This window comes from Pipra filicauda, unplaced genomic scaffold, assembly GCF_003945595.2.
Source record: "Pipra filicauda isolate LSUMZ 115617 unplaced genomic scaffold, ASM394559v2 scaffold18_size4552066_pilon, whole genome shotgun sequence".
Lineage (NCBI taxonomy): Eukaryota > Metazoa > Chordata > Aves > Passeriformes > Pipridae > Pipra > Pipra filicauda.
In genome coordinates, this window is record NW_024104298.1 from 1,945,780 (window position 1) to 1,959,162 (window position 13,383).

The 13,383-nt window shown below is 44.8% G+C and overlaps 1 long non-coding RNA gene across 5 annotated transcripts; it reads right to left on the reverse strand.

Moving 5' to 3' along the window:
- Positions 1-40: 40 nt before the first annotated feature.
- On the reverse strand, positions 41-13,257 carry LOC113998915. 5 transcript variants are annotated; one of them, XR_003544653.2, is made up of 5 exons: positions 13,073-13,257; positions 10,505-10,708; positions 8,728-8,874; positions 6,998-7,122; positions 1,336-2,632 (listed from the first exon to the last, which is right to left on the reverse strand). It is a non-coding gene; the product is annotated as an uncharacterized LOC113998915 (long non-coding RNA). The 5 variants fall into 5 exon arrangements; XR_005563150.1 differs by lacking the exon at positions 13,073-13,257 and adding an exon at positions 12,521-13,050; XR_005563151.1 differs by lacking the exons at positions 1,336-2,632; positions 13,073-13,257 and adding an exon at positions 41-574 and having other exon boundaries at positions 10,505-11,903.
- Positions 13,258-13,383: the final 126 nt, after the last annotated feature.

A 13,383-nucleotide genomic window follows, 5' to 3' on the forward strand; every position in this document is an offset into this window, starting at 1 on the left:
CCCTGCCCCGGGTTATTAATACTACCAGGCACAGGCAGGTTCAAGAATCAAAACACCTTATATTAAATATTCCCAGAACGAAAGCTGTAAGGACAAGTTAAAAGGACAAAGTTATCCGTAGAGGAATCCTGTTAATGAAGTTTCAGACTTCAAAAATAGCTACGTGTTCCAATAAGAAGTTCACATTTGAGGACCTAACTCTCCACCCATGCCATATAACAACCCCTCACGGACTATTGCTGTAACACATTTCTGCCCTGTTCAGTGTGTGAGGGATGCCAGCATAGCCTTTTTGTTGTACCATAAGGAACATCCACCCCCCCAACAAATATGGAGAACTAGTAGGAGATCAGATTTTGGGGGTTACACTACATAGTGATCCCATATTTAGGGAGAACAAGAAGGTTTTGGTCTTTAGACTGCATAGCTCTGGAAATGCTGGGGAGTCACTGCAGGGTCCCCAGCATATGTTGTCAGTGGGTGAACAGTAAAAGGGAAAATGTTCAGGAAGAATGAAAGGTCACATCTTTACCTCTTACAGAAGGACTAAAAGATGCAAGCTATTTGGAGGCACCTGGCAGAAGAAAAAAAAGGAGTGTTTTACTTAGATATAACTTGAAAACATTATAAATTCTTGAGAAAGGCTGGGAAAATTGTACTTAAATGCATCAGGTTGAAATGATCCCAAAGGTATACAACTGCTTGATGAAAACATCAATCATTTTTTAAAAAATTGTGTATGCATGCTTTAGGTCAGTGAAGATTACATCTTATGTAAGGCCACTTAAAAGACAGAGCTCTCACAAGAATTACAAATTATTCTGGGCCCATGAAAATCATCCTGGTTTTAATTACAACATTAAAGACAAATCCACAGAGTTGTAAGTTCTGCTGGCAAGCAATCATTATAAATCTGGACAAGGGATCACATAGAAATTGTAAATAAGGGCTATGAGAGATTTCAGTACTAGCTATTTTCGTCTTTAGAAATGTTTTTCATTTCAAAAAGTCATCAGCACTTGTGCTCAGCCAAAACTTGCTCATAAGACTAACCGGGATTTCTGAACATAAACCGTCCTTAAAAGGATACTGTCAACTCCCAACTAGTCAGTTTTGAGAAGAATTTTAAAGATCTTTCAGTACATGAATCCCTGGGGTGATGCCTGTCCTTTTGTCACAGTACTTCACTTTTTTTCCTCAGTGCTTTATCTTGCCCTTTTGCAGCATCAAAGGCACCACACAAGCTCAGGGAACCAGAAAATAGGGAGGTGAAACTGAGAGCCTGGAAAGCATTGTCAAATGCTGAAAACAAGCCAGGGAAGCTGAACAAAGAACTGAAAAGGGGTATCTCCTTTTATTAACTTTCAGTTCCAGGAATTGTTTGGAAAAGAGAGAAAAATGTCAGGTAACGATGCTCCTGCAATTTAGAGTTTAATTACAGCCAATACTGCAATAAAGAGAGGAAAGATGGACAAAATGAAAATTCTCTTCTGATATTAAGATGACCTTAAAAAATACTTTTAAAAAGACAAAAATTCAGACAAAGCAAGAGTTCAGCATGTTGTGGAACAGACATACAATATAGTTCCTATATCCTGGCACTTTAAACCAGAAGTTTGTTACAAATATCATGATCCAATGCCATGAGTTGTTGGAGGTGATAGTTACACTGACTTCAGGGGGTACTGAGGGCAAACTGGGAGAGGAGTCCCTCAGATCATCAGACAAGAGTTGTACAAGTCTGTAACACGTTTTATTATATTACATTTGTGTCAGCAGCCCTATCCTCCCAGTGGGATTTGTGCAGCTGGGTCCTTCATCTTGCAGGGACCCTCAATGATAGCAAAAAATATCTTTCAGTAAAGCTGTCAGGATTCAAACACTGCTGTCCCTCTGAAACGAACCTGAATCCTACTGGGACCTTTGTTTGGCCTTTCCTTACCTTCTGCATTTGCTTGAGAAGAGCTGCAAGGACAGCCCCAAGAAACAGCCCCAGCAAGCCTTGCCCAGTCTGACACCAGCTTTATTCCAGATGAAGAGGTCTGGAGCTGGTGATGCAGATCAGCCAAGCAAGATGAATCCCATGCATAAACAGCAGCTTGCATGTGAGCCTGTCATTACAGGCTCTTCCCATATAACTTCAGCTGTCTAACATGGAATGAAGAGTAGGCAAAAGCACCTTTGGAGGTGCCATGTCTCCTGTTGACTCAGCAGGATGACTAAACTCCTCACTGGTGCCTACAGTCAGGCTGGCCATGTTCCCCCTCCCACTGTGCCAATCCCTCCCTAGGCAGTTTTCCACATACAGCAGGCAACTCACATGCTACATATACATCACTCGTGGTGTCTGCTGATATCTCAGAGACAATTATAAAATAGTCACTTGGAAATGTCAGAGTTTCTTAAAGAGGCAGCCAAAGTTAACCCTTCTCCTTTGCTTTCTTCTTTCCATTTGTCTTCTCAGCTGCTCTCATTGTTGTCCAGCATTTGGCACCGCTGTAAAAGTTGTATGCCAGAGTGTTTCAAAAATAAGATAACCTTCTGCTCTGTTTTATAGTGGGTCCATTCATGAAGACCAGAACCTTCTATCCTGCAACGTCAGATATCCCTGAGATATTCTACTATTCCACAGCTGTAAAAAAGAAGCAAAAGCAAACCTAAAAGAATTTAGCATGGAAAACATATTGCAGCTTTAGTGACACACTGGGCTTTTGTTTAGGTTTCTTTATTATGACAAGTCATAGTATGTAAACTTCTCATGCAGTGACCGAAGTCATGTGTCTGCTTTATTTTAGCTTTGGAAACAGCAGCAATGCCCTTCAGAAAGGACCTGAGAAGTCCTGAAAGCCAAGGTACCCTCATAAGCACTGTGCTGCTTTTTCACCCTTTGGCTAGAAAACAGAGGTGTAGATTCTCCAGACCAGCCCTTTCCACATTAGGCCTTCCTTTTAAGACCCTGGCATTGGGAATGCTGTTAGCAAAAAAAGGATGTCTTGTTCGGTGTCTGTCTGGCCTGCCTTGAGCAGAAGTGAGCCATGCACAGGTGAAACCAGCAGAGCTCTGCTAGTGCTGGTAGTTCCACTGCTACTTTTATTACTGGAGCTGTTCCAATCAGAAACCCCTTCAGCAGGGTTAGGGTGAATGGAGTTTGAAAACAGCTCCCCATCCCTCTCCTCACCTTTCAGCCGGGTCCTACAGAAGACTTAAACTAAGCAGAGAGATTTCCACTGCTCTCATTCCCCAGGTGAGTGTCCTGCAGTGCACCTCTGCAGTCCTGTTCATGGAGAGGAGGGGTGGAAAGGGAGATAGGAGACTCCCCTGGTTCAGTAAGTGCAATGCCCATCCTTGCAGGTATAAAAGGGCAGCAGTGCAGTCATCTATATAAAGAATGTTCTTCAGAGGGGTCATGTATAAACTGCCTGATGGCAAGGGTATCAAATGAAGGTCGAGCATCAGAGACCTTTAGGCTATTACGAAATATGACTCATGGATTAGTTAACTGCCTGTCAGATTTTCCATTATGAAACTTTAACCACAGCCCATATCTGCACAGCACCAACACCTGTAGAAGTACAAACAAACAAGTGGTTATGTATGCATTTGCACTGAAGTGGGTCAGGAGATGTGCTATTGTATCAAGAGAAGCTTTTTCCTTAGTTACAAACTATTAACTAAGGAATAAAAATGAGAGGAGGGGGAGAAGATGCTATGAAAGTAAAAAAACCTGTTTTGAAGTACTTATTTGCCAAAGATTCTGCAAGATAAATCTTTACAGTTTAACTATATCAGATGAATCAATCTAAAAGTTCCCCTCTACAAAATACCATTATTTTAGCCATGATGAACATCAGTGCTTCCTAATCCAAGCATTTGCTTTTCCAATTCCCCTTGATGGCATGAGCAGATGTGAAAAAGCAACTATTCCTGCTCTGGAAAATGATTATTTAGATACTGAACTAAGAAAGAAGGATTTAAAAAAAAATTATTTCTGAAAATCAGTAAGATGTAGCCATTTAGTGGAAGACCCTCATATGTCTCTCATCAGCCATGACACCTGGCTGCTTTGAGGTGGCTGTAAATTCAAAAAGGCAGAAGATGTGCTCTGAAGGTTTCCCACAGGAAGTGGGGCTTTTGACCCCTGTGTCACCACTTTGGTGGACTCCACAGGTGAGATTCAGCTCACCTAATTTTAGATGTCTACAGTGTCTATCTCTACATCTGAGCCTGTTGCCCCACAGGCAATTTAAAGGTATGTCTTATCTGATCTATTTTAAATACCTACTTTGGGATGAGATGATTCATGACCTCCGAGTGCCTTTTTCTCCTCTGCAGCTGAAAGAGGGGCCTGAGATGACTTGGCTGGAGATCCTTCCATGTGTCCATCTACAGCTGATTAGATGAACCTGCCTGAATGCTCTGCCCCCACAAGGCTGGTAATTCATATGAAATGAGCTGGTTAACACTGCTCCTTGCTATTGTAATGTTTTGTCCATATCGCAAAAACACCACCACATCTGGCACAAATGAATCCTCAGAGGCTGCCTAGAGGTTACTGATTAAGGAGGAAACCTGAACCACTCAGATATATTTCATCACCACATTGTCTTCTTGCCTCTAGAGATGTTCCAGATCACAAGTTAGGTATGGAGTTCTCACTCCTCCTACCACTGTGGTGTCTAATCTGTGAAGACAGAAGTCTCCATTTCCATGCCTTGTCAGTCCAGCTCATTTCAGGAACACTATATTCATTTAAATGTTAAATTGCTGCTCTACGAGAAGTTCAGAAGATATAAACTGTAAGGCACAATGAAAAACAATTCAGTCTCAAGAAGTGAAGTCTGAGGAGGGGCAGAATAGCAGCACACAAATATATAAAAAGCAGTTGCAAAGAGGAAGGAAATAAACTACTTTTCCTGTTTACTATGAATAGGCTAGAAGTGATGAGTACAGGGAGACTTCACAGTGAGGTGACATACAACAAGCCGTGCAGCCACTTCTTGGAGCTGAAAACCACCATTGTGCCATCTTTTAGACAAGGGGGAAGTCACCAGGAGCTGCTGTCTTAGAGAGAGGCAGCAGCAGCTCCTGCTTCCCTGCAGGCACTGAGCTGCCTGCCTCGGAAAGGGGTGGGAGGGTTTCAGCTCCACCGTGTCCGTGGGTGTCTGAAAGGAGCCGGGAGCCTTTAGCTCACTAAGCAGCTTTTCAGTCCCAGCATGAAGCAGGGGTTCCTGCCTCACAGCTGAGGAACAGTGGCTGTGCTGACATGACAGCATCCTGGGGCCCTGCCCCTTAGGAGAAGACAATTATTGCCAGGGTTGGGAGCCCTACCTCAGTTTGGGCATGTAGCTGGTGTTCTGGACATCCAGTCTGATGAGCATCCATCCAGAGTGGATGGATATATTTAGTCTTAAGGCAGTGTGGTGGACTAGATGTCTCAAAACCCCTTTACCTTTAATGATTTAAGTGGAAAGGTTGCAATGTGCATGCTGAAGCCTGAGCTAAGCCTCTTACAATGGAGTGGGCCACAGCTCCAGCTGTGTAACCTCCACTGCTGACCAAAGCCAGCAAGAGGGACAGGGTGGCCTTTGATGAACCCATCCAGAAAAAGACTATTTTCTACTGACATTAAATTTTTTATGGTTCTTTCTCTGCTGCCACCACAAGAGATATGACTGAAAGATTATGCAGCTAGGTGCTCCTATTTACTACTCCAACATGGTATAAACAATGTAGAAAACATATAGGAGGGGAAGGGGAAGAAAGTGATTTCATTTAAAATAAAAACTGAAACAAAACAGGTTTCACTCAGCCACATTCAGTCTCACACTCACAAGTGCAGCCACCAGGCATCAGGTCATCATGTTCAAGCCATCTATCCAAAATACAGGGAATATGAAGACCATGCCCAGGTAATGGGTCTAGGATCTGTGTGATGCCATAGAGAACACAAGGGATGCCAACTATTAAGCCCTTCTCGTGTCTCCTGGGCTATTCTTGGATTCCTGACTATGCACAGGGTTTGGACATCTTTTTGTATCTTTTCTGAATTTTTGCAACAGCATCTGCATCCTGTCCCAACTCTGACAATCGAGGGCTAATCACTTTGTCCCCAGTTCTGAGTGTCTTGAGGGATAACAGGGAGATGCCCTGTGGTCTTGGTGACCTGCTAACTCAGGCCATTCAGAGAGCACTTTCCCCTCTGAGTGCTCCAGCTGGTGCCTCCATATCCAGACCTTCCCTCTCCTCTGCTCACAACTCTACGAGCTTTTGTACTTCAAGTTTCTACACCTCTTCCATTCTCTTGCTGGAGACCCCTCACTTGCCAAGGGACAGACCTAATCAACACTCAGTGGCAACAGTGAGGGAATGGAAAGATGGGCCTTCCTCCCCCTTTTTCTTGAAGACCAGAATTGGGTTTGGTTCATGATTTAGGTCTTTTAGTTCCTGGCAGGGCACAGCAAGGATTGCTGGCAGCAAGGGCAGCAGATCCCTTAGGGCTGGGGACTGGGGACTGCAGGGGAATTCCCAGGGCATCAGAGCAGGGTCTGGCAGCCCAGGCCATTCCCATTCCCCATCCAGGTGCAGCTGGGGGCAGCCTCAGGCACCGGGCACCTCCCCAACTCGGGGACAGCCATGGCTGGGACAGGTCGTGGGCCCATGGCCAGGCAGGGCAGGGCTGTGGGGAGCTGGAGACCAGCAGTGCTGTGGAGCTGGGGGTGTCCTCGGGACTCTGACAATCCCACAGGCCCTTCTGAGCTGCCATCACACTCTCTGGTCAGTGACCCTCTAGAGGATTTTCAAAGAAGACTCTAATGCTACATTTATGTTACATAACATAAAAGTTACATTTGGTATTTGGAAATAGTAATTAGAAAAGGTTTACAGAAACCAAAATGAGAAACATTAGTGCCTTCTTCAAAGTATAATACTAATGCTGATTAATATAGGAGCCATCTTGACTAGGTGCCTGTTTTGATTTAGGCAATTACTAGCTTACCAGTTCAAACCAGTTAACAATGAGAATTCACAGAATCCAAGATTTACTGATGTGCCTCTTCCCTTTCTTCTTGCTGCTATAAGTCTCTCTTCTTTTGTCTTCACCTTCTGTTCCTTTGAGCTTGTCTACAAGAGAAAGGCATATTCATAAAATTACAGTCTGCTTGTAAACCAACAGTTAACTCCAGGCATTCATTCAAAGAGGGGCAGTAGATGGATGCTCATGACTTTTTCCTACTGAATACTGTCATACTACAATTTGCTTGGCAAAGGACTCAATTTTTAATACCTGTAGGAACAGAGTGGGAGCCAGGCCCCTCTCCTGCCCTGTGGACTGGGATGTTCTGGCAGGAAAAAGGCTGCAGTGGGCATCATCTGCTTCACAGCTCGTGTCAGAACACAGTGACAGCAGCAGCTGCTGCTTTGGTGGGACCAGCTACCTCTGCCCAGTGGGTTGAGACTCCTGCTGAGGTCAAGACCATGCCCCCAGCTTTTCACTCCCATTTGGAGGACACAATGGGCAGAAGAAGCTGCTGGGCTCTCTTTGTTCTGGTGCAGGAAAATTTATTGCTTTGCAAGTTCTTCCTGTTCCTAATTGACCTGATCTAACCTGAAACAAGCCATTTGTATTCCTGCAAAGGAATACCAGGGAGTCCACATGGCCTTTTGCCCAGGTTTAACATAATTTCTTTAAAGCAAACTGCAAATTAATAGTAGTGCAACTTTCCTGTGCAGGCAAGCCCTCAATCTAATTGGAACATGGAAAACAGCATTTGTGAAGACAAAGCAGTGCATAAACTTGGGGAGTGAGAGAGGAAGGCAAGGTAATTTGGAGTCCAGTGGGGACAATGGAGAGATCCGAATGCAGAGAGATAAAAGTGATTAAGGTTTTTAAAATCCAAGCTAGCAAGGAATCTAGGGATATGAAAAATAGAGCCCAACTCAGAAATTTTCAATGTTCATAGAACTTCCATATTCTTTCCATTCATTCTTCCAGTCAGGACAACCACCCTTGTCATTTTAGTCAAAAAATACCCTCCCTTCCACCCTCTACAACCCTCTACAACTCTGAGCCACAGAAAAAGTCCAGCATGGTTCTGACAGCGCACAGGATGGAACATTCAGTTAGTGCTGCCTCTCAGTAACATTATTAATACTTGAAAATCTCTCTCACTTAATAAGGAGCAACGCCGGGCATTCCCCAGATAGCTGAGGCCATCCACTCAACCTGAGCACTCCTGGCAGCTGCACCATGTTGCACAACCACCATCTGCAAAGGTCAAAGCTTGCCAGGTGCTCACACCTGGCAGCAGAAGTCAAACCCCTGCACACAAGAGGGGAGAGAGCTAGTAAGGCCCTTCCTTGAAAACCCGGGATGCATCTACTCCATCTCTCACATGTGGCCAGGGAAAATCCTCCACAGCCAAGAGAGGTGCACAGCAGACAGAGGGACTTGTTGGCAAAGCAGGGATATTTAGCTGGGACATGGGGTGGAGGCTGGGAGTGAGGGTCTGGATATCCCATCAGGCTCTGGAGGAGTGACTTCTTGGGGGCTCAGGGAGGAGGGAGGGGGAGGAAGCCTCTCCTACTGCAGTTCTACACTCCTCTGGACCCAGGCAAGCAAGGCAGCCCCAGCAGGCAGGCAGGCCAGTCCTTTTTTTGGGCTAAGCATGTAACACAGCAGGCTCACAGCAAGCAGCATGGATTTTTTGCTGTTCTGCTCACTCTTACCTCAAAAGGGGACCATCTTCATCTTATCTCCCATTTCTTTGCCTCTATTCTGCTGCCATTTCAGTGACAGCCTTGGGTGGCAGTCCTGTGCCCTGATTCCAGCTCAAGAAGTATCTCCTGTGTGGAAGTTACGGACTCATTCTTCCTCTGTCATGTAACAAGAAGAAATAAGGACAAGACTATGCTTGTGCTTCCTCAGTTCCCACAGAAACCTGTGACTACTTGATCTTGTCACTAAACCATTACAGAAAATAAAAATAGGACTTCATTTAAAAAAAAGAGAGAAAGAGAAGCTGCTTCAGATAAGGACTATTATATGTTTGAAATGGCCAAATTCTCTCTGCGTATCCCCGTTCTAGAGTCATAGCTTATAAAACTTTCTGTCTCTCCTTTCTCACAGTCTCTGCTGTCTGTAAACAGTCTTTAGTGGTTTTTCAGGACAAGATGTGAATGTCTTTGAAGCTTTAGAACACGCTCCAGGCATCTTTTCAGAGATTCATCACGAATCTGCTCTTCATCAAGCCCTCTCCAATCAATTGTGTACATTCTATCTACCAGTCTGTGAGTGTGGAGAGAAAAGGGGAGCCAGCAATGCTTGGGTGGCAATACACTAGCCAAAGAACAGAGTAGCTCTTAATCAGATTGCCTTTTAATTCTTCAGGTGAGTTAAAGGCATTATGTCCTCTCTGAGACTTAGGATAGATGTATACTCAGCAAAGGCAATCAATGGCAGAAAATAGTGTTGCAGCATAGTGGAAAATTCTGTAAATATTCTATCAATGCTGTCCAGGCACAGTTTAATAATAATGTTTTTATTAGTAGTAACTTCCTTTATTACTTAGATTTTATATCAAAACAGAGTCAGAAGGACAAAAACAAATAAAAAAAACTCTGTGCACATTTTGGCTAAGATACCTGATGTAATTCTACAGGCAACAGAAAATTCTGCCCAGATTTTCCTGAGATTCCCCCCGAGTTCCATGGCTTGTGTAATGGGCACCCAGTGCACTCCTTTCCCAAGAAAATGTGGGTGCACATCCTGTGCTCTCATCCTGCTCTGCCCCTGCCTACCCAGAGAAGGAGGCTGTGGCTCCACACAGGCTCCTTCGGCAGCAGCTCCAGGCTCCTGTTGTCCCTGCCTGGGACTGGTTACCCCTCTCATGTTGGACTGGCAGAGGCACTTGTGATGCCTCCCTGCCAGACTGATCCAGTTGAAAAATAGCACCCTCTCCACACCAGTTTATTTGAGTCTGAAATGAGCTGGGCATGCAGAGTGAGATGGGGACTACATCAGCTGGCAATGCAAGTGTGAGAAATCCTTGGCTAACACTGAGTTAGGGCACATGTATGGTAGGAAATATTCACTAAATTGACAAAATTGATTGACTACAACCCAATATCCCACACACATTTACCAGGGCAGAGAGTTGATGTAGGCAGGGTCTCTTTCTATGCCTACAAACAGTTATTTTAAATTCAGATCAGTTCCTTCATTGACTGCACGGACTGGCATCACTAATAGCTGTACTGGGACAAAAGAGGGGACACCTGGGGGACAGGAACAAATGGCAAGTGCTGGGAACTGCCTACACCAGTCCTGCTGCCAACAGAAATGTCTGAACAGAGACAGCTTTTCAAATGTGAGGAACCTGGTAAAGCTGTCCAATGCAACAAACCTAGTTTTGTTTTGAAGTTAGAGGAAAGGTGCCAGCTTTAACAATGCTTTTCCATTTTATTCTGCTGCATAATTTTTTACATAGATTATTTTAAAACTTACCCAAAGAGTCCAAAGAGTTTCGTAGCCACTGCTGTAGGGAAATGCAGACTTTTTAGTGAAGGCTTCACCAGCAGTACCATCAATGGTTGCACGTGCTTCTTCTTCTCATGTTATTCCTCCAAATCAGTAAGATTGTGCCTTTTGACTACTAAAACTGTCCACAGAACTTTGGGAACTGATCAGATGGAGCATGTAAAAATTATGCTGTTAAAGACAGATTTCTGATGTTACGGAGAGATATACGCTGTTGACTAAAGGCTCTTTCCAAGTCCCTCTGCTAACCTGTGGCTGGACAACACTGAAGTTATATTTTTATTGCCCTGCTTACAATATGAAAGACTCACACAAATATTGTATCGTACTCATAAGCAGCTCTGTAGAACAAGAAACAAGTTTTCAGTACTGCAACCTGAGAATTACATTCATGGTAGGATTTATTTTGTATCACACTCTGGATTTCAGGGCCTGAGTTGCTTTATGATTAGTAAAATATCTCCTTTCCTTAGAAGTGAGGCCATAGCTTTGTAAGATGAGAAATCTGCTTGCTAAGATGGTTAGTACTGTATGACCTGTTGATAGTTTCAAAACAGATAAGGAAGCTCATGTACACAAGGTCAGTATCTATCAGTGTTGGATAAAAATATTCTAAAAGGCAGATACAACTTCATAAACAGTGTTGACTTCACAGCTCACAAGGGTTTGGTGGCAGCTGGTGACACTGTTTTCCTAATGCAACCTCCTCTATACCCAGAAAGCCGTATTTCTGGCTATTTGGGGGTTAACAGTGTAGCCTTTCAGTAAGACTACCAGAGGAGGCTCTGCAGGTGAAGGAACAGCAAATTTGGGAATCCTGCTAGGATTTGAGTGTCCAAGCACCTGGCAGTGTCAGGTTTTAAGCAGTTTTGGTCGAACCCATCAATAAAAACTTGCTGAGTTTAACAGTAAGCAGGGTTTGTGAGGACTCCAGTGTTGGTTTAATGCTTGACTCAGGTACTCAGGAGCTGCTCAGCTTCCTCCAGGGAATTGTGTCTGACTCAGCTGTGGAAGAATAAAAGTGAAACAGAGAATACATGGTCCTGCCTAGTGCAGATGGCAACTTAATAACAGAGGGAAAACTGATTTCCCCAAGAACTGACTTTCCTGACTGCAGGATCAGGGTTTAAATTGCTATGATACTTCTAAAACTTGCACAGCAAAGAATTAATTAATGTCATTTTCTAGTGCATATGAATTATCTTAAACAATGCCCTTGTTTATAAAAGCACTGAAGACACTGCAGGGATGTAAACATTGCAGAATTGTTCAGAAATTAGAATTGTCTCCAAAAGCAGTAAAAAGAAAAGGAATTAAAAGATTTATTTGACACTTGCTTTCAGAAAAACCCCACAAAATTTGGGCCTCCATCCAGTAACAGCTTTTTAAAAGAATACAGAAACTTTTTCTTTTTTCCTTTTAACTGTCAGGCAGCCTCAGTGAAGACACCTGCAAGGTTTTAAATTATATAAATAGGTGCACATGGGGAAGAAATACAAATATAAATCTTTAACTCTGGAGTTGTAGCTGGATGAAGGAGCATTGTGGAAGAGTGAAGGAGAGAACTGAGAAATGTTTTGTTTAAGGCCAGACCCTGTCCTGTACAGAACTGACAGGTTTGTCTGTGAGAAGGTGTTTTGCTCATTTAAGGATTTGTTTGTGGATGTTTAAACCTTGCAGGGCTTAATTTCTGGAATGGGAGGACTTTGGTTCTAGCGCTCCAACTTTAAGGGCAGGAAAACCTAAGCAGAGATTAACTATATGTGTGAGTACTGTGGGAAAGTATTGTCTTTCTTTTGAATCCCACGGTGAATCCAGCCATCCTTCTGGAGTTTAAATCTTCCCTATGCTCTCTTGTTGGAGGAGGGAAATGGAGGAATAATTGCTGTGTGTGGATCAAGGACAATCAAACTAATGTCCTTTTCCTTGGATACGTCAGTATGTCCTGACCCCCAGAGCATGTTTGTCAGGACTTTTACTGACCCAAATTCCAGGAAGTGGCTCCAGTGTTTTCTGTGTCAGCAGGCTGTGATGGAAGGGAAGGGGGTTATTTATATACTTTTCTTTTTAAAGACAGGCATTTTAATGCTTATTATTTGAGTGATGTTTACAGGCTAAGAGTCTTAATGAGTCCAAGGTGGGGCATTTTGGGGATGTAATGGGAGGGTGAAACTGTCACCACAGGGAAAATGGGACTGCCGGGGGGAACCTTTGGCATGTCCTTTGATTTGACAACTAAAGGTTTTAGGGGGAAAAAGATGCCGGATGTGTGCAATAACTCGTGTCGACCACCACCAGCAGCGTGTCGGGGTGAGCGGCTCGCAAGGATGTGCCCCGGGGCTCCGGGCAAAGGGGACTGTTTGAGCTGTGCAGACGCACAGGTTATGGTGTCCGCACCCGCGCTGAGAGCAGGTGGCGGAGCCCGGTGTGTTTTGGGGGGCAGCGACCCCTCCTCCCCTCACCCCCCCAGCACCGCCATTACGCGCTGCGCCACTGCCCGGGGGAGGGGAGCGACAAGATGGCGGCAGCGCCTACCCACGTGACCCGGGGCCTGCTTCCTTCTAGAGCCGTCCGGGCCGCACGCGCGCGCGGGGGCTCTCGCGAGAGCGGCGAACAAAAGGACAGCGCGGCGGAGCGAAAGGGGGGAGCTCGTGATCTCGCGAGAACTCGCGGCCGCTCTCTCTACCACCCTGGAGAGAGGTGAGTGAGGAGGAAACCTCGCGGTATCTCCGGGAGGCGCCGCGAGGGCCCCGGCGCCCCGAAGTCTCGCGACAGCTCCGGGAGCATCCCCTTCACTGTGCGCTTGGCTGCGCTGAGATCTCGCGAGAGCGCCGAGCAGGCGGGCG